Genomic DNA, 27724 nt, shown 5'->3' on the forward strand with positions numbered 1-27724 from the left:
CCGCTGCACGCTGCCTATTTTGGTGTCATTTTATCCAGAGAGGAAAATGGGCACTACCTTTGTATGAACAGGCGATGTCGCGCTTCCACTTCGTCTTAACGTTGCTCAAATTGTGCAAATAAAGTCTTGTACCTATGCAAATGAGTGCTGTAATTGGTTGAATTCTCTAGGGGGTGCCGAGATGGTGCAAGCCACGGGATTTAACGCGAGCGAAGCCGCGGACGAAAGCTAGTATTTATATCTAAATATATAAAAGAAGGAACTGACTGATGGACTGACTGATTGACTGACGCACAGCCGAAACCGCTGGAAGTGTTAGTACAAGTTACAAACATAGTTAGTTACTTAATACTAAAGTATTAACTACATTATTTTATTGCCTGTGTGGTGACGGGTTAAGAATTTCACCACCCCCTTTCTTCCCGTGGGTGTCGTAGAAGGCGACTATGGGATTTGGGTTAAATTGTGGCGTAGGCGAGAGGCTGGCAACCTGTCACTGCAATGCCACAGTTTCGTTTTCTTTTAACCCCTTATTTTGCCAAGAGTGGCACTGAAGCTTTAGTAGTTTCATGTGCTCTGCCTACCCCTTTACGGGATACAGGCGTGATTGTATGTATGTATGTATGTGTATTTTATTGTGTCTATTTTTGAAATAGTACTCAGCGAATTACTAAATCTACGTGAGTTAAACTGTAAATTAGCTTAATATTTCATAACTCTGTACCATAAATCGCTCCCGCTCCTCCCTTAAATCACCAGGAAAATGTAATCCATAATTAATTACACAAACCGCCGGCTTAACTTAGCTTGAGCCACTGAATCATGAAAAATCCACTTGTAGTACACGGATACGCCGAAAGATGGTGCTGAAGTCGAGTTCGATCACGCTAACTGTTTATAGACCTAATGTAAATGTGAAAAATCCACTTGTAGTCGGTTTATGAACCTAAAACACTGTAACGTGAAAAATCTTCTTGGAGTACAATGATACGCCAAGAGGTGGCGCGAAAGTCAAGCTAAATCGCGCTAACAGTTTGTCAATGTAAAATTAAACAAAGAATCGTTTATTTTTTTAAAAGGGCACATGTTGCACAATGTTATAAACAGCCTTAATTTACCATAAAACATGGCGTTAAATTTATAAAACCGCAGGATGCCGGTCGCATCAGTACTAGTCAGTACGCGGCGCGTGCTAGAGAGCCAAATAGGGATGTACCGACTATTGATTTGGTCGACTAGGCCGACTACCGACTAATCGGCGCTTGGGTGGCCGATTAGTCGGCCGACTAGTCGGCTAGTCGGCCAGAGCATAATTTACGACTAATTTATTAGAATTTTTTAATGAGATTGGTCCTTTGTTGGGGCTTTTCATTATTTTTTAAAGGTTCAAATGTCGATGAGAATATTGATATACAATTTCCATTTTTAACAAACGGTTTAGCTTGGTGGGATTGAATCCTGCCAGTGAAACCTATAGTTCTAGGTAGGACATTTATTTCTGTGATGATCATAGTTGTTCTTTTGACTAACAAAGGCATAACGAATAGGTTCATAATACAACTATATCAGCTGTTAATTTATGTTTGTACTGTTTTTCTACCACTTATAAAGTGCCGACTAATCGGCCTGTTTTGCCGACTAGTCGCCGACTAATCGCCGACTACAATGTGGCCGGATAGTCGGCTTTCCCGACTAGTCGGTACACCCTACCAAATACCGATTGCGTCGCCGCTGCCGATGATTTACCACTGAGTTGTCCTTATACTGTGTCACTACTGTGTGCGTAGTCGAATGCACGAGCGCTCACGATAATATCTCTTTCCAAGCTATCTATCTCTATCGCTCCTGCGTATTGGCGCGACAGAGCCAGACTACATACCTGCGGCGTTTCTGTGGAGTTTCGCGTCGCAGAAGGGCCATTTTTTTCAAAGTTGTCCACCCCACTTTTTTTTGTATTTGGAAATTTTTATGTGTTTTCCACTCAGAATCGCGAGCTCTTTCAATCCTAATAGGAGAAAAAATGTGTCCCAAGGTTTTTTTCCCATTCCGTTACCATTTTTTCATACATTTTGTATGGCGGTAACGGAATGGAAGGTTCGAAAAAATGTATGGAAATCTTGGGACATTTTTTTTCTCCTATCAGGATCGAAAGATCTCTCGATTCAAAGTATGAATCGCGTAAAAAATACCCATGTTACAAAAAAAGTGGGGTGGACAACTTTGAAAAAATATGGCCCAGAAATGACATTCAGCTACGGGCCTGAAAGGGCCGCGAATGCGCAGCCACCGGCACGCATGTATAGTCAGCTGCAGAGAAAAGTAGACCCCCTTGCATACAAAATTGAGGGGGGTCTACTTTTCTCTGCAGCTGACTGTACTTGTAGCTCGACGAAAGAATCGCGGAGTGAGCCGCTCCTGGCTGTATCGAAATGTTGAACGTTCTGCAAGGAAGTCGACAGATTTCCGTAAAAAACTGTAAATTAATTACTAAGTTATTTATTCTATAATCTTCGTTGTTTACATTAAACATGAGCTCTTGTATTAGTCTGCACAAATACCCTTTACACGCTCATTATACTTAGTTTTAGATTAATTCAAAACTTATGTCGAAAATAGTTTAAGCCTACAAGCCTTTAGGATTAGTACATAATCCCTTAAGGGCAAATCTAATACCTATAATAGTTCGGACAAATAACATACATAACCGAAAAGTGATTTGTACCAAAATGTCATATGTGAGATTATTTTAAATGTCAGATACGACGTTTTTCCTCACTTGAGTGGGAAAGTAAATTGGTTATATTTGATTTGTCTGTCATGTTAAGAAAACAAGATTATTTATTGATACGTCTCGGACATTCGTTTTTTCTTGTTGTACAAATAAAATAAGAGAAGTCTATTGAAAGATGTTTTTTCAGATTTTTACGAGTGCCTACGTATTATGTGTATAGAAAGCAAACTTACCTATTCGCCTCTGCTAAAAAAAAAAATATATTGATCGTTGTTTGATATTTATGTAATTAATTGACATTTTTATTTTCTAATCTGGTATTTTAAGAGTAACAATGATGACATATGTATAATAGCTGTAATATTTTTGACAACGTATGCTTAATACTAATAAAAATGAATATGAATATGTGCTAACCCTTAATAAGGCAGAATAATGTAAGAAATTATTCAAAAATGAATTCCATAATTTTGTCAAATAAAAGTCATGGTTGTAAATATATTAATTATCCTTTAACCTCTACCTTATGTTTTGCTATCTTATTTGACAGCGAATATATTACGAAAAATGTATGTTAATTTTAGTTCATAATATATAAGTAACCGTTTGGGGGCAGCCACTGTTCTTTTTTTTACCCCCGACGCAAAAACGACGGGATGTTATAAGTTTGACTTGTCTGTCTGTCTGTTTGTCTGTCTGTGTGTGTGTCTGTCTGTGGCATCGTAGCTCCCGAACGGATGAACCGATTTAGATTTAGTTTTTTTTTTTTGAAAGCTAAGTTATTCGGGAGTATTCTTAGCCATGCTTTATGAAAATCGGTCCACTATGTCGGGGTTTTTTTTTCAAAATTTTGATTTTGTGGTTAGTTACTCCTCATTTACAAATCGTCACTACTTTGAAAAAATCTCGTATCTCACGCTGTTCCTCAAAGTTAAAACGCAGTAAGTCTATATGCATTCAATAAATATACTTACTACAATTTTCTTTTCATTGACAGACGAAGATACAAGTTTTTTTAAAAGTAGTGACGAAATAGTAGTAGTTTTAGTACATCAATTAATACACATTATTCACAAGTGAACTGTAAAATTACATTTATTACAGAGCAGTAACTTTATTCAGGTCAGTTTATTACCAGGATACTTTATGATTATGAGTTGGTCGTAAAATACTTATATTATTTAGGGTAAAACTACTGTTTAGTAATTGGCCGTCAAGGTTCTAAAAACGTAATTTAGCATTTAAACCTAACATTACTACAGAACGTAAAATTACTACAGCCTATGGACGCGTGCAAATTTCATAGGTGTCATTCTATGTTGTTGTCGGTCCTATTTTATTTATTTATTTATTTAAACTTTATTGCACAAATTTACAAAAAAAGAGTACAAATGGCGGACTTAACGCCTTGAGGCATTCTCTACCAGTCAACCATTGGGCTAAACAGAAAGCTTAGTTTGGTGCAGGATTTTGTTCCTATTTAAAATTAGTTTTGAATATTAAATACAGGAAAATCGATTAATGCAACAGGATATACGGTGCATTTATCCACAGAATTTTTTACTAAATATAAAATAGGATTTAAATAAAAAAAAAAGTTAAAAATAACGCGCGTGTGTATGTGTATATGTGGCCATATTATAAACGAATGTCATATAGGCAAAAGAATGTTGGAGATGAAGGTTGATGGATGTATTGTGTGAAAGAGGATATGAGGAAGAAAGATGTGAGTGTTGAGATGACGAAATATAGAGGTACGAAATATTCATGATCATTTGACATTCGTTCGAGTTTAAGAACCTAGATACAAAATACAGTCAGCCCTTGTATCATATCAATTGAGTCCACATCCCGGTGTTTTTACCCTATAACCAAAAACGCTGTTCCAAAGTCTGTACCGCTTTTACGGCTCCGCAGTACTTTAATTAATGAAAGTGTGTCAATTAACAGGCCTCCGTGAAAACCGAATAGTAAATGACGCCTCAAATATGAGGCCTCATTTCAGCCGCAGACTTCCTCCTATAGATCCCGCAAAGTTGACCTGTTGGTGTATTTTTAACCCCCGACGCAAAAACGAAGGGGTGTTATAAGTTTGACGTGTCTGTCTGTCCGTTTGTCTGTCTGTCTGTGTGTGTGTCTGTCTGTGGCATCGTAGCTCCCGAACGAATGAACCGATTTAGATTTAGTCTGAAAGCTGAGTCAGTCGGGAGTGTTGTTAGCCATGAAAATCGGTCTACTATATCGCAGTTGGGGGTTTTTTCAAAATTTTAATTTTTATGGGATATGAAACAAACAAGCAGGTAGGTCGCCTTATGGTGAGCGGCCACATCCGAAACACTAGGGACGTAGCCGAATGGCACAAACGCTCACGAAATGAAACATTCGTAGATATCTATCTCTATAGCTCTTGCGTATTGGCGCGACAGAGCCAGATTACCTTTCGCGGCGTTTCGTTTTCGTTTCGCGTCGCAGAAATGCCATTCGGCTACGGCACTGGATGTGTTGGAGGTACCGGCCTTTAAGATGTGATGTGACGGCCTTGAAACAGGAACTTTTCTTGAAGGAAGATCGTATCGGTCCGGAAATACCGCAAGCAGGAGGCAGGAAGAATTTGGAGACATCCAGCTTTGTATAATGACCGACTGAAACAAGACCTCATTTTTGGTCAAAAAAAGTCCGCATGTATATCCGGTCCAATTTCTATTGATTAAGTCTGATAGAAATATATGAAGTAAGGTTGACCGTGACGTCACTCAACACGATTTCATATTCATTCCATGTTAGCAAAACGTTCAAATTCGTTTTGACAGTTCTTAAAAAAACTGATTTGTCTAGGAGGAAAGTAGCCTATTATAGATGTATACTCGTAAACACACTAGCCCACGGCTTCGCTCGCGTTAGAAAGAGACAAAAAGTTGCCTATGTTACTCTCTGTCCCTTCAACTATCTCCACTTAAAAAATTACGTCAATTCGTCGCTCCGTTTTGCCGTGAAAGACGGACAAACAAACAGACACACACACTTCCCCATTTATAATATTAGTATGGATTTAGACGTACTTGGTTCTTGAGCAAGGCATTTCCATATGAATTGTCTACTGATGAGTGCTCTGTATTTTAGTTCTCCGTTGAAACAGTAGGTTAGTATGAAGTACTTAGTGGGTAGACGAGCTAATTGAGTAGTTAAAATTAATGCTTCGTTTTAGGTTAAACTTTAGTTAAGACCTCATTTGTCAGTCTTACATTTTGGTTCTGTTGAATTAATTTTTAGGTTTAGTCAAAGTGAGAGATGTATTTATTGATATGGTCTTAATACGTAGTAGGGTGGATCAAAAAAACACTTTTTTGGAATTAGCAAACCTAATAGTTATCAATCAATGACCCTTAGTCTATGAAGCCTTTGTGCAAAATTTCAGCTTTTTTAATCAACATCTTCAGCGGGCATTAGGTTTGAAATTTTGAAAATCTCATACAAACCTGAAAATTCAACTTTCAGATTTAAAAAAAAAATCGGCTGTATTATGTTAAGTATATGTTATTTATTGATACATATCAATATAAGAAACTACCAAAAGTTGCGAAAATAGCATCAAAAATCGCCAAAGTTCGCCTACTTTTAGTACATTTGCCGAAATAGCCGCTAAAATACCGAAAATTTGCGATTTCTAACTCTATTTTCGCATATTTTGGTAGTTTCTTGTAATAATATGTATCAATAATGTATACTGAACATAATACTGCCGAAAGTTTTTTTTAATCTGAAAGTTGAATTTTCAGGCTTGTATGAGATTTTCAAAATTTCAAACCTAATGCGGAGGCTGAAGATGTTGATTAAAAAAGCTGAAATTTTGCACAAAGGCTTCATAGACTAAGGGTTATTGATTGATAACTATTAGGTTTGCTAATTCCAAAAAAGTGTTTTTTTGATCCACCCTAATACGTAGCCAAGATACTAATTGCTTACGCCGTGGCTTGCGTGGGCGACGGTCGCGCGATGGTCGCGCGACGGCGATGCGACGCATACGAAATCAAACCTTATCGATATGGAAGTAGACGATGCGATGAGACGCGACGGCGACGCAAGACACGGCGTTATAGTGGTCCCACACTGGCTATTATCAATGTTGTATAGCATTATGTGACAGGGATAGCAGGATGGCATTGACATTACGCTGTCCCTCTCACACAATGTTATATAACATTTATAACAGTCAGTGTGGAAGCACCATTACGCTTCGAAACGAATCTAGTGCATTACCAGAGTGGCAAGGCCTTTTAGGTTTTATGTGTGTCAAGAAAAAGTAAACATGTTTTTAAATGAATCTTTGTGGCCGCGTGGAATAATATTTCGCCGATTTATTACATCTAATCATGTACTCATCAATACCGGTCGCGACACCGCGCCGGGCATGGCCGCCAGTGCTACGTCTGGTGCTACGTGTGCTACGAGTGCTACTACGAACATAAGTAAACAAACGTAATTTTATTTTATTTTATTTATGGGATTAAGTGAAGTAACGCTGTGCTCATTTAACTGTCGAAGCATTAAACGATCTATTGAAGATATTAGAAAACTGTGTAATACGGTGGATATAATAGCCATTCAAGAGCATTGGCTTATACCAAGTGAGCTAGCGTATTTAAACACCGTAAGTGACGAGTTTGCCTGCACCGGGACCTCGGCAGTGGATACGACGGCGGGAATGCTGCACGGCAGGCCGTACGGCGGTACTGCGCTTCTGTGGCGTAAGAAGCTCTTTCCGTCTACGTCGGTTATTCAGTGCGATAACGTTAGGATAAGCGCGATCGATATAACGTTAAGTGATAAACACATTATAGTGTTTAGTGTTTACATGCCGAATAACTCTATAGATAACTTGCAGGATTTCGTACAGTGCATTAGTACAATGGATGCTATAGTGAAAGAAAATTGCGTGGAAACGGTTTACTTATTAGGAGATTTCAACGCGCACCCTCACGAACTGTTTTATGACGAATTGCTAAGTTTTTGTGCGGAACGGGACTGGATATGTGCTGACATCGTTAAGTTAGGTATAGACTCGAGCGCGCACACATACCTGAGTGAAATGAACGGATCTAAGCGGTGGCTGGATCACTGCGTAACCACGTCGGCTGGTTTGGACGCTATTGTAGATATTGTCATTGATTACGATGTGTATTGTTCTGACCATTATCCTATTGTAATTAAATGTAATTTTAATATTGTTAAGTCAAAGATGTACATTAATAATAACTGTGCAATATTTAAGGGAAAAAGTGTAACTTGGGGGGAGAGAACATGTGACGAAATTGAAAAATACGAAAATAAATGTAATGAAGTATTAAAATTTATTGATTTTCCTTCCGAGTTAAGGAACTGCTGTGGTGGCTACTGCTTAAATAACTCGGAGCATTGTGTGATATTAGATAAAATGTACTCTAACATAGTATCAGCGTTATCTATGGCTTCGATACACAGCAAAGTCACCACGGGAGGTACCGGCCGCCGAAAAAAGATAGTCATAGGGTGGAACAAACATGTAAGCGAAGCGCACAGGGAGGCCAGGGCTAGATTCCAGGACTGGGTTTCGTGTGGTAAGCCGAATGGTGGGTCCGTTTTTGAAGCAATGACTCATAGTCGTAAAATCTTTAAGTCTAAGCTCAGATGGGTCCAAAATCATCAAGACCAAATAAAAATGGACTTACTTGCCGCACATCACAAGAAAAATGATTTTCGAAATTTTTGGAAAATGACAAAAAAGTTGGAAACTAGGCCTGGACTTTCTGTAAGCGTAGACGGAGTTTCAGACCCTAAGGGCATTGCGAATGTATTTAAGGATCATTTCAGCGTTCCACCCGCTGCATCAACCGGGGCCCGGCGGCAGCGGCTGCGCGATTTTGGGGTATCGGAGGGGAGTGACTTTCAAGTCCATTTCACTGCAGATGACGTAAGAAAAATAATAAAAGATATGAAAAGGGGAAAGTCGCCCGGTCACGATCACTTAAGTGTCGAGCATCTGCTGTTTGCTGGACCTCACCTGCCCCGCATACTGGCAATGTTCTTTAACCTTTGTATATGTCACTCGTACTTGCCATCTGATTTGACCAAAACCATTGTAGTGCCTATTGTCAAAAATAAAACGGGTGACATATCCAATAAGGCTAACTATAGGCCTATATCGTTAGCGACAATAGTGGCTAGGGTGCTCGACGGCTTGCTCAATGTACAATTGGACAAATGTGTAATGTTACATGATGCTCAGTTCGGCTTTCGACCTGGTTTATCCACCGAAAGTGCCATCATCTGTCTAAAGCAAGCCGTTGAGTACTACACACGAAGAAAGACACCTGTATATGCGTGTTTCCTCGATCTATCCAAAGCCTTCGATCTTGTTAACTATGATTTATTGTGGAAGAAGCTTGACGAAGTGCATTTTCCTATGGAACTTACGCGCATATTCAGGTGTTGGTATGGTGGCCAGCGAAATTGTATTCGCTGGGGTAGTGAGTTGTCGGACGAGTATGGTCTGGAGTGCGGGGTGCGGCAGGGGGGGCTAACCTCACCTAAGCTTTTTAATTTGTATATCGATGCCCTGATTGGTGAGCTCAGCAGTACACGTGTCGGTTGTCATATTGATCGGGTTTGTTTCAATAACATTAGCTATGCCGATGACATGGTACTGTTGAGCCCATCGATTGGCGGTCTGAGATTGCTTATTGAGAGGTGTGAGGTATATGCCCGTGCGCATAACCTTAAATATAATGTGACCAAAAGCGAATTTATGGTGTTCAAAGCGGGAAGCAAGTGCCCATCACACATCCCACCCATTCGTTTGAATGGCATGCAGCTGAAAAGGGTTTCATCATTTAAATACCTTGGGCACTTGGTAACCGACGATTTCCGTGATGACGCGGACATTGAGAGGGAGAGGAGAGCGTTGGCCGTCAGGGCCAACATGATAGCTCGCAGGTTTAGCAGGTGTACAGCGCAAGTGAAAATCACATTATTTCGAGCTTTCTGTACATCGCTGTACACCTGCAGCCTGTGGACTCGGTACACGCAAAGGACGTTTAACGCCATGCGCGTACAATATAACGACGCGTTCAGGGTGTTGTTGCGGCTGCCGCGGCATTGCAGCGCGTCCGGCATGTTCGCGGACGCGCATGTGGACGGGTTTCATGCGACGCTGCGTAAGCGTTGCGCCGCGACGCTGCGCAGGGTGCGCGATAGCCGCCACAGCCTCCTGAGCGTAGTTGCTGAGAGATGGGACAGTGGCCTCATCAAGCACTGGTCCTCTCTCCACTTATCTCTAGTACCTAAGTTAGTTATTTAAGATTATTTTTAAGTTAACCATAGTTTTTATGTTTTAGGTTAAGTTATACTAACAAAATATGGACCTTGTTTGTCTGAAATAAATGCATTTTATTTTATTTTATTTTATTTTATTTAGGGACCATCTACACTCATAAGACGGCGCCTGGGAGCGCGTCTTACGTCCTTCCTATACAAAATGTACTGAGGAGACGTTTTTTGAATTACATTCAGGCGGCGTGGCGGAGACGTCCGTTCCGCGCCGCGAGACATGCGACGCGTAAGTGGAGACGCTGCCTTAGACCCGCCAGATAAATGAATAAAAAAAAACAAATGTAATGGTTTACTTGCTGGTTTTAGTGTCACGCGGACCGTCCGCGCGGAGCGATCCGCATCGAACGAATATGTGTAGTAAGTTCAAGGAGCGTTTTTAGTCATACTAGTTATGAAAAAAAAAAGCTGCCCTTTTAGATGGAAGCAAGCCGCTTTGCATGGTGATAGTAGACATCACAGTAAACGATTTTTTCCGAGGATATCGAAATTTCATCCCTTAGGAAGCCGAGCGTAGCGAGCAATACCTTTCATTTGAGTTACATTTTGTCAAAATCGGACGATACAATAAAAAGATATATTTTTTTTTCATTTTCATAAAACACCTCGCTACGCTCGGCTTCCTAAGGGATGAAATTTCGATATCTTCGGAAAAAATCGTTAACTTTGATGTCTACTATCACCATGCAAAGCGGCTTGCTTCCATCTAAAAGTGCAGCTTTTGGCCAAAAATTCTCCATGTATGACTATTTAGAGTGGCGCGGACGACAACATCAACTTCATACAAATTGGTCGTGCGGATTAGGTACTCCGCGCGGACTATCCGCGTGACACTAAAACCAGCCTTATATTTTGGGACAATTTCACAAATCGACGCTTAAGAATCAATATTGTCTAACATTGACTTACTTACATATTAATTAGACAATATTGATTTTTAAGCGTCGAAATGTTGTTATAAGCCCATAACAAGCCTGGGAAGGCTGTTATGACTTCTAATAACCATGCTTATGATTTTTTTTGTAGAAGGTACAGTGCAAATTAAAATAGCCTTGTCAGGATTTGAATAGGCTAGTTTTCTACTAGTCAAATCAGCTTATTTTTAAGAACTGTCAAAACGATATGCTAATATGGAATTACTATGAAATGCTGAGCTGACGTCACGGTAAATTCATTTATTTTATCTCTTTCTCTTTGATTAAATTATGTTTAAACATAACTTTTGTCAATATTTTTCTTCTAATTATGTGGTGCTTTATTTCGTGCACTGCATAAAATATTTTATTTTAAGTATAGGAAACTAGCCTATTGTTGATTTGTCCTCTTTCTCTTTGATGAGGATTCCGTTGGGTCTCGAATGACTAAACTGGGATACATTTAAAATCAAAACATAGTGAATTTACTTTACATTATCTTAGGAGACAGTCTGATTCTGGCTTAAGACAATTTATTTTGAAGCCTTTTAGTAAGTACTAGATTTCTAAATTAGACCTAATAAATAGTATATAGAATTTTCTAGGCTTATCCTAAACGATCTTGCATACTTTATTTTAGGGTTTTCGTGGGAAAAGGATTAGGTTTTAGGATAAGATATAAAGTATTTTAATGCCTTTATTTATTGAATTTGGATTTGCAATTTGCGTTTTATTCGGCTTATTATTATTTTATAAAAGATAGATACAACGTTGATTAAGTTAGCAAGTATCTTCCATACTTGTTTTTAGGGTTTTCGTGAGAACAGGATTAGGTTTTAGGGTAGGATATGAAGTATTTTAATGCCTTTATTTATTGAATTTGGGTTTTCAATTTGCGTTTTATTCTGCTTATTATTATTTTATAAAAGATATATGCAACGTTGAGTAAGTTAAGCAAGTTTGAACTTTTTTAAATCTATATCACAACAGTTATCGGACATCAATTTTATTCATACTATTACAATTGAAACGGGACTTAATGGCGTAAGCCTTAAACGTTTATATAAAGTGGTAAGTAACCCTAGTGTAAAAGTGACTATAGCAATCAAGGAGTTTGAGCCCTCACAGCATTTTCATATATTCAGATCCGATATCGGATGTAAGCTCTAATCCTATATATTAAAGGTCCCATCTTTTGGTAATCCCACACTGGCTGTTACATTTAGGTATAACAGCCCAGTGTGGAAGCACCATTTGACATCCTTCCTACGTCCGATTGGATAAGGCTCTAAGTTTTTAATATGATGTAAGAACCAAATAGATTAGATTAGATTAGATTTCTTTATTTCATGATAAAAATTACACTATAAATTTGCTACATGTCAAAATTATGTTTATCTTCTCATCATGATCGTCAAAAATTACATAATAGATTCCAAATAAAAATAATTGTGTCTCCCAATAAGGATCGTCATTTACAAAGAAAGAAAATACACATGCCAAGCTAAATAAAATTAATAAATTAAGTTACAATATCATGAAATTATCACGAAGCAAGAAAATATTATATAACAGAGAAATATAGGTATAATAATATCATTGGTCATTAAAAATTCAAATCCATGTACTCATTTACAGAGTACAGGGGGTTATCTAACAAAAGGTTTCTCAATTTGCGCTTAAATGCAAGTATAAATATAAGTATTATTATCAAGTCATTAGTCAGAAAATCGAATCGAAATCTTTGTTTCCAAAGATTTCCAAAGAAACAAAGGATTCTACTGAATGCAGTTCTGCAATTTGTCACAGGGCTACGGTTCTATCGTTAGGCACTTTTCTCACCAAATGCGAGTAAGCGATGAACAACCCGCGATAAGAACGAACGAAAGATAGTCGCTCCCGTGAAAATAAAAGAGAGAGCGAGTGATCTAAGCGAGCCGAGCACGAGCCGAGCACGAGCCGAGCACGAGCCGAACACAATTCGTCTAGTGCGGACCGACTTACAAGCCTCGAAACGAGCGCGCTCCGAGCGTTTCGTTCGTGCTCGGCTGCGTTCCGCCGGCTGTCGGTTTTTTGACGAACACAAAGGGATTTGCTTCGCGCTCGCAGTGCGCTCGTGGACGTGTTGAGTGACAGACGTCGGTTGCTTGAGCCGAGCATCATGGAAAAGTGGACCGAAGATGCTTCCATGCAATTAATTGAGTTACTTATATCAAAATTCGCAGCCGGCATCGTCTTGGCCTTTTTTGCTGACTATTGCTATAGTGTATATAATAATCATCGCTGCAACAGACGCGGCTGCTGCAATATTATTAATATAGTTCATATTCGCCAAGTGCCGTGCGCGAGTACATTACGGAAAACTACGTTTGAGGAAAGTGATCGTTGTAAAATCGCCGTCAATAGAAATTGTCAACAATGTAAACAAACAATTCGTTAAAATATCAATATTCTATCACAATTTTATTATTTTAAAGGTTGAAGATCATATTTAATGTGAGATGAATTGATTAAATAACACCTGCATTTAGCTAGTATCTGATGATGAGTTAGAATGAAAATTAAGGACATTTTGACTACAAGGTTTGTTTACATTGTTCATAAATTCTATTGACGGCGATTTTAGGTTCGTTGTACGTTCACACTCGAACGACGAAGGCGAGCACGGCTTTCCTCGTGCTTAGCTCGTGTTCGGTTCGTCTAGCGTAGACCCACCTTTATAGCTCATCGCTCGGCGACGAACTATAACTTTTTAACGTCTGATTAGCAGAAACGTCTGCTATCGATGCCACTAGGCTTAGAATAAATTTAAAAGTGGAAAATTTCTGCCTTGGGTGAGACTTGAACTCACGGCCTCTGGATCCACCTCCGGCCTCCAGCGCTCCAGCGCTCTGCCAACTGAGCCACCAAGACTTCAACCAAGCCAGCGAAATTTTCCACTACTAAGGTCAATGGGACCCGTAGCGACATCTACAACTTGCAACTATAACTTGCTCGCGCTCTTTCCGTAACTTTTTTATTTACACGGGAGCGTTCTTTTGTTCGTTTCTATTGCCGATAGCTCATTGATAACTCGCTTATGGTGGGACTAGTGCCTTTGCGAGACAAAGTTAGATCGAAGTAATAAATCTTTGGTCACATACAGTTTGGCTTCTAATTTATCTAACCTGCTCTCGATAGTAACAAGGTGAGCTCAAAATGGAAACTGCGCAATAAATTTTAAAACAAGTTTAAACATTTTTTTTTAATCATTAACAAACAGTATTGTTATTATTTTCTATACACTGAAGAACAACAACGATTTTCGAACGCCTTTCAAAATTTAAGAAATAAAAAATCCTTCCTTCCTACCATCAGCACGAGAAATTAAATATTTATACCCCCTTATTCATAAACGTTTACTAAAGTTATCAAGCCGATAAAGTTCGTTTGTCCCTTTCTGACGTATTGGTGTGATAGAAAGGGACAAACGAAGTTTATCGGCTTGATAACTTTAGTGAACTTTTATGAATCCCCCTTATTCATTTTACCTGTTTTCATCATCGAATTTATACTGTTGTGTTATTTATGTTTTAGAATTACAGTAATCTGTAGCGTACTGAAAATTAAATTCTTCTATGAAGAAAGCGAATATTGCCCCCGAACGGTTACTTACAAGAAAAGGAAAAATACACATACATACAATCACGCCTGTGTCCCATGAAGGGGTAGGCAGAGCACATGAAACTACTCAGGTTTCAGTGCCACTCTTGGCAAATAAGGGGTTGAAAGAAAACGAAACTGTGACATTGCAGTGACAGGTTGCCAGCCTCTCGCCTACGCCACAATTTAACCCATATCCCACAGTCGCCTTCTACGACACCCACGGGAAGAAAGGGGGTGGTGAAATTCTTTACCCGTCACCACACGGGCAAAATATACTAATATAATTATATGTACATATTACTAAGGAAAATCAATATAAAATAACTCTGTACGTTGTAAATAAATGGAAATAATATTGCTTTTCCGGATACATCCCTTTGAAATATTTATTACTAGCTTTTGCCCGCGGCTTTGCTCGCGTTAGAAAGAGACAAAAAGTAGCCTATGTCACTCTCCATCCCTTCAACTATCTCCACTTAAAAATTCACGACAATCCGTCGCTCCGTTTTGCCGTGAAGGACGGACAAACAAACAGACACACACACTTTCCCATTTATAATATTAGTATGGATTAGTATGGATTATACTTACCTACAAATAACTTAACTTTAATGCCACAGTTTCGTTTTCTTTTAACCCCTTATTTGCCAAGAGTGGCACTGAAGCTTTAGTAGTTTCATGTGCTCTGCCTACCCCTTTATGGGACACAAACGTGATTGTATGTATGTATGTATGTATGTACAAATAACTTGTAAAGGTGTTATGTTATGTTTGACAAATCGATGCACTTTTATTACCTGCGGAAATGCCCTTAGTTACGTATTTAGATTTTTCTCCACAATTTTTACTTAAGTACAAATAAGTATCGTAGAAAAGTACTAGTAGCAAATACTTTACGTACTAAAAGCCCTACACTTAGCAAATGAAAGGTCGCGCAAATTCATTTACCGCCTTCCCTTCTGTGACGAAGCCACAGCAAGATAATAAAAACAGTACGATTCTATTACGTATTTACGGAAAGGAAGTGAGAAGAGGTACAGATGTAGTGCGAAAAGGTTTTCCTTCGTATTTATTTTTCCGGAAACGTTCGTATTTGCCATGCTAGTTCAGACACTGTCGGAACGTTCTGTACTGACACTGATTGAAATAGCATGACTAGGGTTGCAAAAAACAACGTTTTTTTTCTGGCTTGAAAAAAAAAACATGAAAAAAACCTTAAAAAACAGTTTTTTTTTTGGAATATGTTTTTTTTCTTAAGTACGAAAGGTCAACATTTGTAAAGATAGATAGATAGATAGATAGATAAAAATCTTTATTCTTCTCATTATTACATGGCTCTAATGGCAAACAATTTTGAAATTTATGTATACATACATCGTTATTATTTAAAAGTAAAGTTAAGTAAATAGAACATGCAGAATTAAAGTTATATGTAATTGGTAACATGCATTAAACTAAACCCTAAACGTATACAAACAGACACTGTAAGGTATAAAAGCAGTTAACACTTTTAAATGTTTTTTTTTTTGACTTTCATCACGCTGGGAAGTAATCTGTTTTTATTATTTGTTTAATTATTACAATAAAAGGTAACATATAGTGTAAATACACAGCGCTCCACAAAACTACGGTAAGTTTGACTGTGGAGTTAAGAAATCAAATAATACTTCTAAGGTACGAGTAAGGTACGAGGTAAGGTAGGAGTGGCACTGAAACCTCCGTAGTTCATGTGCTCTGCCTACCCCTTCATGGGATACAGGCGTGATTGTATGTTTTATATATGTATGTGTATGTACTTCTAAGGTTGACAGTTGGTTAAAATGTCCCTGATGGGGGATGACAGGATATCATCAGCATCTCGTTGTATATAAATGTTAAAATAAACATAAATGCAGGAAGACGATCCTGTATATTGAGTTCGGTTACTGATTTTTCAATCTCTACTGTGCCAGTCAAGCTTATTAACCATGCTCTTACTTGGAAGGATCCCTTCTTTTACTTTCATTTAAATATGCTTTAGACAAGGATACCCTTCGAAATATCTGTAGGTACATAAATCTTATCTTATACCTTTAAACGAGCAATTCTTGTATATTTATTTATATATATATACCGACGATCTCGGAAACCGCTCTAACGATTTCGCTGAAATTTGTTATGTGGGGGTATTCGGGGGTGAAAAATCGATCTAGTTTAGCCTTAGATCCCGGAAAACGTGAATTTTCGAGTTTCCGTGCGTTTTTCTTTCGCGTTAGAAAACGCCAACTATGGTTAATTTCGCCGACTGCGCATCGGTCAGTCGTAAAAGGTCGGTCTAATGTTCGCAGATACATCGCGGTTATCAGGGTTGCGAATCCCGGCGAATAAAGTTTTTTTTTTGTATTTATATTTTTTTTATCTAAAGACGTGATGTAATAAAATAGAACCGAGCAAATATTATTTATTTAAATTGAAAAATATCGTACTTGCATTTGAAAAGGCCGGCACTCAAATCCTACTAATTTGGCAGCTGTCCATGAGCGATGGTAATTGCTTACCATTAGTAAGTAAGTAAGTAAATATTCTTTATTGCATCACAAGGATAACAGATTACAAATAGCAGACATTAAACATAGGTAGCAACAGGCGGTACCATAGTTACAGGCAATCCGAATACTCTTTGCTGATAGCTTAAAAATACTGAAATACCTTATACTTTCTCTAGTTATATTTATAACATTTTCGAACAGTTTTATAAATAAAAGATATCATTAAAACATATATTGACACCATGTGACGCACTTACCTCAGGTGACCTTATGGTGCCTCCACACTGGCTGTTATAAATGTTAATAACACTGTGTGACAAGGACAGCGTAATGTCAATGCCAGAGCGCTGTCCCTGTCACGTAGTGTTATATAACATTTATAACTACCAGTGTGGGAGCACCATTAAAAATTTAGGGCCATTTTTAGGGTTCCGTAGTCAACTAGGAACCCTTATAGTTTCGCCATGTCTGTCTGTCCGTCCGTCCGTCGGTCTGTCCGTCCGTCAGTCCGTCAGTCCGTCCGTCCGCGGATAATCTCAGAGAACGTTAGCACTAGAAAGCTGAAATTTGGTAATATCAATCACACCAACAAAGTGCAAAATTAAAAAGTGGAAAAAAATGTTTTATTAACCCCCCCCTACACGTAAAGTGGGGAGTCATTTTTTTTTCATTGCAATCCTAACGTGTGATATATTGTTGGATAGGTATTTAAAAATGAATAAGGGTTTACTGAAGTCGTTTTGTGATAATATTCATATTTTCGGAAATAATCGCTCCTAAAGAAAAAAAAAGTGTGTCCCCCCTCTAACTTTTAAACCATATGTTTAAAAAATATGAAAAAATCACAAAAGTAGAACTTTATAAAGACTTTCTAGGAAAATTGTTTTTAACTTGATAGGTTCAGTAGTTTTTGAGAAAAATACGGAAAACTACGGAACCCTACACTGAGCGTGGCCCGACACACTCTTGGCCGGTTTTTAAACTTTTCCCATCAAATTTGCATTCAAATAATTTACTACCAATTCCCAAAGAACTTTTAACATGAAATAAATCATCGATATACAACCCAATACAGATCTACACAAAACTATGTATGTTAGTCATAATAAATGGCTGTAGCCGGTAAATATATTGTGATGGGACATGTCAAAAGGGCCCTTATGCCACAGAACTAAATAATTACTTATCTACTGGCGTAGAGAACGGACACTTCCTACAAAACTGAAGTTTGACGGCGGATTAGGGTTGTCATTTTCTGACACACTATCCCTTTCTACTAGGGTTGTCAAAAATTAAGTAATTACCTTTTCTAAGGGAATTCCGCGCAAAAAGACGTCAAGTTACCAAGCTTAATAATTGCTACGTAGCAACTCGACCCGAAGAATCGCCCGATTGGATCAATGTTCAACCACTGCTTATACTTACAATTAGGGAACAAATCAAATTATTTTATTGAATATTTTTCGATTTGAATATTTTATCGTAATCCTGCAAAGGATTCGTATAGGAGGTGCAAGCACTAATTGCTCGCCCTTAGAGTTGGTCAAAGGCGCCTAGCCTTATCAGGGATAACATACACTAGAGAAATTTCGTCGGGTACCACGGCGGGCGGGTGGTCTAGTGGTGAGGACGTTAGCCGCGTAAGCTGAAGACCCGGGTTCGTTTCCCGGCTCGGCCACCAGTGGGCCCTGTCGTTTTTTCTTTCGTGTATGATATCTATTTAAATTCACTGCTTATACTTACTAATCCGCGGTCCTGGGTTCGAATCTCGGTAAGGGCATTTATTTGTGTGATGAGCACAGATATTTGTTTCTGTCATGAATGATTTCTCTGTAACATATAGTATTTGTATGTATATTTGTATTATGTATGTATATTGTTGTCTTAGTAACCACAACACAAGCCTTCTTGAGCTTACCGTGCGACTTAATCAATCTGTGTAAGAATGTCCTACTTACAATATATTATATTAATAATTTATTCATTATTGATTTAATTACTCGTACTTCACCGGCTCTGGACGAATTTCTGTTGTTATTTCAGATAAAAATTACCTTGCACTTGAACCAAAAAAGGGGCCCTTATCAACAGGAAAGCCACATATACACATAAACATAATAAATGGCCGTAGCTTGTAAACATACAGCCCGGCGGCCGACATTTATCACGTCCATATTTGGCCGCCATTGTGGTCAATTATTAATTTTTGCTCCACGGTGGCTGGTACAAATATGTCTCGGCGTGGATTATTTAGTGTCTGATCCTGTGTGTGATATATTTGAATGTTTGCTTTTAGATTTTAGAAATAAAGAGCGCACAAGAGTAATGAAAGGAACAGTCTAGAAGGCCTCTTAGTATCGTTTTGGTAATCGATTAGGTACCATACCATAAATAATTAATAAATTGACGAATTTGATTTACTTTGACGTTTAATTAGCATTTCATTTGTGTTGGTGTGCTGAAAAATGTTTCTTCTCACGGTGGAAAAGTTTATTTAACCTTCGTGCCTTGAAACCCTCACAATGCTCAAGAATCCACTTTAATACAGATGTTGCGTTTCTAAGATATCTTCAAAGACAACAAATGACGCAGATAACTCACCCGGCGTATCATGCTTCCAATTGTATCACTTATCCACGTGGATAAGACGTCTGTGTCACGCTTTGACAAGTATGTCAGTGTGAGGGACCGTCCACACTCAAGAGACGCATTTCCGCCGACGCGGACCGGACGTTAGCGCCACGCCACCTGAATGTAATTTAAAAAACGTCTCCTCAGTACATTTTGTATAGGAAGGACGTAAGACGCGCCCCCAGGCGGCGCGGCGCACGCCAAGCGACGTGTCGCCTGGGGCGCGCCAAGGGACGTCCCTTGCGCGTCGTTCCTATAGTGTGGACGGTCCCTGAGAGTGACAGACGTCTTATCCACGTGGATAAGTGATAAAATTGGAAGCATGATACGCTGGCAGGTGTCTTTACCTTTAAATATAATATGAATACGTCTGTGACCTTTGGTTTCTAGATCCGAATCAAATAAAAAGAAATAGTTACACACTTCATTGGATATTCTATTGAATATTTAATTCAGACTGAATGAATTGACGAATGTAATTATATACGATTAAAGTGACTAATCTAGGTTATGTCATCCAATATTTACTGACCAATCAATTCTTAAACAAAATGCTTGTAGCGAGGAAATTAAAATAATTACTTACAAAATGTCAATGAAATGTGACGTTTTCTTGTAAAAGGTACCACGTTGGCGCTTAGACATAAGGTCGCTGTACAGGTAATTCGTATAAAGCAAAGATATGTACCTAACTCCGTAAGTTTAAGAAAAAAACGTACCTCAAAACTACACCGAAAAAGGTACGGTGATCTAGATGGCGATACACCTTTGGGGAACACTCGGCTATATGGCGATAATATTAATATTTGACATTTTAACACATATCAAGCCAAGAATATGGGCCAAATTGTCAAAACTGAGGTTCAAAAGTTTTAAGCTTGTGTCGAGAGATGGCAGTCTATGCACTATGATTCTTACGGTTATTGAGTTATTAAATAAACTTTTTAACAAATAAATTAATAGTTTAAAAAACACTATAAAACACGCTTTTATAAATGCACGTAAAAGCCAAAAATAAATTATGGATCGTTCAAGTTGTCTCTATTTGTGAGCTGAAGTTTAAAAACTATGTGCTTTTAATTATAATATTTGATTGTAAAAGCGTGGGGCGCTGGAACAGGAAAGACTTTTTGTATAACCACAGAATATATAAGTATAACTTGCTGATAAATCAAATTATGCTATGTTACGGGAAGGAGGTTACACAGATTGACGCGCTAACTGGAGTTGCAGCATGACTAGTAGGTTCTACATTAAACAGTCAAATCAATTAAAAGTCAGTGTTCAAATTAGGTACCAGTTTGTCGAACTCAGACAAAATATGCGCTAGTAGCGAGGAGAGTCGACAGTCACCGACACTTAGAACGCCGCTTTTTTCCGGTAATCAAAGTACAAAAGGGGAAAGTGTCTACAGTGACAGGATGCAGAGTTCTTGTTCGTGGACGAGATATCTTTGGTTCTCTTTGGTAACCCTTAGGCGGCATATGTAAACGTTATGTTCTTATGCAACTTCATTCGCCAGGAAGTTCGAATTAGTATTTGTTTACAAGAAAGTCTTTACTGTTCCAGCGCCCCACGCTTTTACAATCAAATATTATAATTAAAAGCACATAGTTTTTAAACTTCAGCTCACAAATAGAGACAACTTGAACGATCCATAATTTATTTTTGGCTTTTACGTGCATTTATAAAAGCGTGTTTTATAGTGTTTTTTAAACTATTAATTTATTTTATACTTTTTAGTCATTAACACTTTCGCTACCAAGAACCCGACTGTCGGGCACACCGCTCGTAGAAGCGTAGCCGATTACATGGGTTTCCCCGTATGTAGCGAAAATGTCGTAGCGCCGCGTAGAAGCCCGGTTTCGAAAGTGTTAATAATGAAATAAATACCTTTTAACATTTATACATAAAATTATTTCAAGTAGGCGGATTTTACATGCCATTTGTGGCTTAACGTGTACTTATTGCTAATTGCTACTTAATAATAACTAGCGGCTACCTTCTTATTACGGTATTATCATAAAAATGTTTATACCTAATAAGTTATCCGTAAAAGATAGACAATATAGACATGTGCCATCGCGGACTTTTTGAAGACATTAGAGAGACATACTTTCGCCATACATTGTTTTGAAGCTCTCAGCTAGTGGGATTTTGTTTGACTCGATTAGAAAATATTGTCACATTTCAACTAATTCAAACAAAATTTAAGTATTTCTTTTTTGCCGAGCCCCCCTTTATTTGCACTTAAGGGTCACAGGAAAACCATTACCCAACTTATTTTAAATACAACGTTGATCTTTATTTTATGCGGGGGGCTTTGCCCCCCGAACCCCCCTTTGTTTGCTCTGAAAGGTCACAAGAAAACGCTAACCCAACTTATTTTAAATACTACGTTAATTTTTCTTTTATGCGGGGGGCTTCGCCCCCCGAGCCCCCCTTTTCGTTACTCTTAAGGGTAACAAGAAAACCCTAACCCAACTTATTTTAAATACAACGTTTATCTTTCTTTTATGCGGGGGCTTCGCCCCCGAGCCCCCTTTGTTTGCTCTTAAAGGTCACAAGAAAACACTAACCCAACTTATCTTAAATACTACGTTGATCTTTATTTCATGCGGGGGGCTTCGCCCCCGAGCCCCCCTTTGTTTGCTCTTAAAGGTCACAAGAAAACCCTAACCCAACTTATTTTAAATACTACGTTGATCTTTCTTTTATGCGGGGGCTTTGCCCCCGAGCCCCCTTTTCGTTACTCTTAAGGGTCACAAGAAAACCCTAAACCAACTTATTTAAAATACAACGTTGATATTTCTTTCATGCGGGGGGCTTCGCCCCCCGAGCCCCCCTTTGTTTGCTCTTAAAGGTCACAAGAAAACGCTAACCCAACTTATTTTAAATACTACGTTAATCTTTCTTTTATGCTGGGGCTTCGCCCCCGAGCCCCCTTTTCGTTACTCTTAAGGATCACAAGAAAACCCTAACCCAACTTATTTTAAATACTACGTTGATCTTTCTTTCATGCGGGGGCTTCGCACCCCGAGCCCCCTTTGTTTGCTCTTAAAGGTCACAAGAAAACGCTAACCCAACTTATTTAAAATACAACGTTGATCTTTCTTTTATGCGGGGGCTTCGCCCCCGAGCCCCCTTTGTTTACTCTTAAAGGTCACAAGAAAACGCTAACCCAACTTATCTTAAATACTACGTTGATCTTTCTTTCATGCGGGGGCTTCGCCCCCGAGCCCCCTTTGTTTGCTCTTAAAGGTCACAAGAAAACGCTAACCCAACTTATTTTAAATACTACGTTAATCTTTCTTTTATGCGGGGGCTTCGCCCCCGAGCCCCCCCTTTGTTTACTCTTAAAGGTCACAAGAAAACGCTAACCCAACTTATCTTAAATACTACGTTGATCTTTCTTTCATGCGGGGGCTTCGCCCTCCGAGCCCCCTTTTCTTTACTCTTAAGGAACACAAGAAAACCCTAAACCAACTTATTTTAAATACAACGTTGATCTTTCTTTCATGCGGGGGCTTCGCCCCCGAGCCCCCTTTGTTTGCTCTTATATGTCACAAGAAAACGCTAACCCAACTTATCTTAAATACTACGTTGATCTTTCTTTCATGCGGGGGCTTCGCCCCCGAGCCCCCCTTTGTTTGCTCTTAAAGGTCACAAGAAAACGCTAACCTAACTTATCTTAAATACTACGTTGATTTTTCTTTCATGCGGGGGCTTCGCCCCCGAGCCCCCTTTGTTTGCTCTTAAATGTCACAAGAAAACGCTAACCCAACTTATCTTAAATACTACGTTGATCTTTCTTTCATGCGGGGGCTTCGCCCCCGAGCCCCCTTTGTTTGCTCTTAAAGGTCACAAGAAAACGCTAACCCAACTTATCTTAAATACTACGTTGATCTTTCTTTCATGCGGGGGCTTCGCCCCCCGAGCCCCCCTTTGTTTGCTCTTATATGTCACAAGAAAACGCTAACCCAACTTATCTTAAATACTACGTTGATCTTTCTTTCATGCGGGGCTTCGCCCCCGAGCCCCCCTTTGTTTGCTCTTAAAGGTCACAAGAAAACGCTAACCTAACTTATCTTAAATACTACGTTGATTTTTCTTTCATGCGGGGGGCTTCGCCCCCCGAGCCCCCCTTTGTTTGCTCTTAAATGTCACAAGAAAACGCTAACCCAACTTATCTTAAATACTACGTTGATCTTTCTTTCATGCGGGGGCTTCGCCCCCGAGCCCCCTTTGTTTGCTCTTAAAGGTCACAAGAAAACGCTAACCCAACTTATTCTAAATACAACGTTGATCTTTCTTTCATGCGGGGGCTTCGCCCCCGAGCCCCCTTTTTGTTTGCTCTTAAAGGTCACAAGAAAACACTAACCCAACTTATCTTAAATACTACGTTGATCTTTCTTTCATGCGGGGGCTTCGCCCCCGAGCCCCCCTTTGTTTGCTCTTAAAGGTCACAAGAAAACCCTAACCCAACTTATTTTAAATACTACGTTGATCTTTCTTTTATGCGGGGGCTTTGCCCCCGAGCCCCCTTTTCGTTACTCTTAAGGGTCACAAGAAAACCCTAAACCAACTTATTTAAAATACAACGTTGATATTTCATTCATGCGGGGGCTTCGCCCCCGAGCCCCCCTTTGTTTGCTCTTAAAGGTCACAAGAAAACGCTAACCCAACTTATTTTAAATACTACGTTAATCTTTCTTTTATGCTGGGGCTTCGCCCCCGAGCCCCCTTTTCGTTACTCTTAAGGATCACAAGAAAACCCTAACCCAACTTATTTTAAATACTACGTTGATCTTTCTTTCATGCGGGGGCTTCGCCCCCGAGCCCCCTTTGTTTGCTCTTAAAGGTCACAAGAAAACGCTAACCCAACTTATTTAAAATACAACGTTGATCTTTCTTTTATGCGGGGGCTTCGCCCCCGAGCCCCCTTTGTTTACTCTTAAAGGTCACAAGAAAACGCTAACCCAACTTATCTTAAATACTACGTTGATGTTTCTTTCATGCGGGGGCTTCGCCCCCGAGCCCCCTTTGTTTGCTCTTAAAGGTCACAAGAAAACGCTAACCCAACTTATTTTAAATACTACGTTAATCTTTCTTTTATGCGGGGGCTTCGCCCCCGAGCCCCCCCTTTGTTTACTCTTAAAGGTCACAAGAAAACGCTAACCCAACTTATCTTAAATACTACGTTGATCTTTCTTTCATGCGGGGGGCTTCGCCCCCCGAGCCCCCCTTTGTTTGCTCTTAAAGGTCACAAGAAAACGCTAACCCAACTTATTCTAAATACAACGTTGATCTTTCTTTCATGCGGGGGCTTCGCCCCCGAGCCCCCTTTGTTTGCTCTTAAAGGTCACAAGAAAACGCTAACCCAACTTATCTTAAATACTACGTTGATCTTTCTTTCATGCGGGGGCTTCGCCCCCGAGCCCCCCCTTTGTTTGCTCTTAAAGGTCACAAGAAAACGCTAACCCAACTTATTCTAAATACTAGGTTGATCTTTCTTTCATGCGGGGGCTTCGCCCCCCGAGCCCCCCTTTGTTTGCTCTTAAAGGTCACAAGAAAACGCTAACCCAACTTATCTTAAATACTACGTTGATCTTTCTTTCATGCGGGGGGCTTCGCCCCCCGAGCCCCCCCTTTGTTTGCTCTTAAAGGTCACAAGAAAACGCTAACCCAACTTATTCTAAATACTACGTTGATCTTTCTTTCATGCGGGGGCCTTTTCTTTACTCTTAAGGATCACAAGAAAACCTTAACCCAACTTATTTAAATACAACGTTGATCTTTCTTTTATGCGGGGGCTTCGCCCCCGAGCCCCCTTTGTTTGCTCTGAAAGGTCACAAGAAAACGCTAACCCAACTTATTTTAAATATTACGTTAATCTTTCTTTTATGCGGGGGGCTTCGCCTCCCGAGCCCCCCTTTGTTTACTCTTAAAGGTCACAAGAAAACGCTAACCCAACTTATCTTAAATACTACGTTGATCTTTCTTTCATGCGGGGGGCTTCGCCCCCCGAGCCCCCCTTTTCTTTACTCTTAAGGATCACAAGAAAACCCTAAACCAACTTATTTTAAATACAACGTTGATCTTTCTTTCATGCGGGGGCTCCGCCCCCGAGCCCCCTTTGTTTGCTCTTAAATGTCACAAGAAAACGCTAACCCAACTTATCTTAAATACTACGTTGATCTTTCTTTCATGCTTCCCCCCTCGAGCCCCCCCCCCCCTTTTTTTCTGTTCTTATCTTCCGGCACCATCATCAGGCCTTGAAACCTAATCGTAGTCATAGTTCATTACAAGACTTTTCTAAGAAGCCCAAAAACAGCTATGATACGATGTTCCATCATGTAGTTCCAGTTCATATCTTCCGGCTCCATCATCAGACCTTGAATTCTAATCGTAGTCAAAGTTCATTACAAGACTTTTCTAAGAATCCCAAAAACAGCTATGATACGATGTTCTATCATGTAGTTCCAGTTCATATCTTCCGGCTCCATCATCAGACCTTGAAACCTAATCGTAGTCAAAGTTCATTACAAGACTTTTCTAAGAAGCCCAAAAACAGCTAATGATACGATGTTCCATCATGTAGTTCCAGCTCATATCTTCCGGCTCCATCATCAGACCTTGAAACCTAATTGTAGTCAAAGTTCATTACAAGACTTTCCTAAGAAGCCCAAAAACAGCTATGATACGATGTTCCATGATGTAGTTCCAGTTCATATCTTCCGGCTCCATCATCAGACCTTGAAACCTAATCGTAGTCAAAGTTCATTACAAGACTTTTCTAAGAATCCCAAAAACAGCTATGATACGATGTTCTATCATGTAGTTCCAGTTCATATCTTTCGGCTTCATCATCAGACCTTGAAACCTAATTGTAGTCAAAGTTCATTACAAGACTTTTCTAAGAAACCCAAAAACGGCTATGATACGAGGTTCCATCATGTAGTTCCAGTTCATATCTTCCGACTCCATTATCAGATCAGCTCAACAGTACCATATTATTGTATTGTCATCGGAACTACATATAGCTGCCAATTTTCATTACGCTACGACTCCTGGAAGATGGTTAAATTAGCCTCCGCAGATTCCATTACATACATAGTTACATACACGACGACCTAATAAAAGCGTGTTAAAAAAAAAACCGCCTTCAAAAATAAGCGCGTTACAAAACACGGAGAAACTAAAAAGCAAAAAATAATAAACCTTTGAATTCAGATTTCTTATCGGATTGCAATAATCTAAACATCCAAATTATAAACAAATCAATTATTTTTGTAGTCGGTACCAGACCTGTTCGTCACCTTGCTATTTCCTGTTTGCCCCACCCAACCATACCTACGCAGGCTGGCCCCGACTCCAAAAATAATTGATTTGTTTATAATTTGGATGTTTAGATTATTGCAATCCGATAAGAAATCTGAATTCAAAGGTTTATTATTTTTTGCTTTTTAGTTTCTCCGTGTTTTGTAACGCGCTTTGTTTTGAAGGCGGTTTTATTTTTTGTTAAAAAGTTTATTTATTTGTTGATTTTTAGTGGTTCCTATTGATATTATAAGTATCAGTCCGAATATGCGTACAGTAGTGAAAGAATTATCCTTTAACTCCTAACCATTGAGGAGTTGACCTTCCATCATCAGCTCAGCCACATAAAATTATTACCATCAGGCGTAAATACTGGTGTACCTTTGAAAAATACACTAAAAACATTACATGTGCCTATAACATTTGAAGAGTTCCCTCGATTTCTCTAAGATCCCATCATCATACCCCGACTTGGTGCCAATGGGACCATCTCGGGGTTATACCTAATCGATTGAAAAAAAAATTTTTAAACTCGGTCCATGATTCTCGGAGATATCGAGTAACATACATACAAAAAAAAACAGTCGAATTGA

At 39.1% G+C, this 27724-nt stretch overlaps 1 protein-coding gene and 1 non-coding gene across 2 annotated transcripts in view; one reads left to right on the forward strand and one right to left on the reverse strand.

Moving 5' to 3' along the window:
• LOC125237003 (B-cell receptor CD22-like) overlaps positions 1-27724 on the forward strand; it is a 440892-nt gene that overhangs the window by 115537 nt on the left and 297631 nt on the right. The gene's annotated exons all lie outside the window — the stretch shown is intronic.
• On the reverse strand, positions 13834-13920 carry Trnas-gcu. Its single transcript is given in 2 exon segments — positions 13834-13869; positions 13884-13920. It is a non-coding gene; the product is annotated as a tRNA-Ser (tRNA).

The sequence above is a fragment of the Leguminivora glycinivorella genome, chromosome 20 (genome assembly GCF_023078275.1).
Source record: "Leguminivora glycinivorella isolate SPB_JAAS2020 chromosome 20, LegGlyc_1.1, whole genome shotgun sequence".
NCBI classification, from domain to species: Eukaryota; Metazoa; Arthropoda; class Insecta; order Lepidoptera; family Tortricidae; genus Leguminivora; species Leguminivora glycinivorella.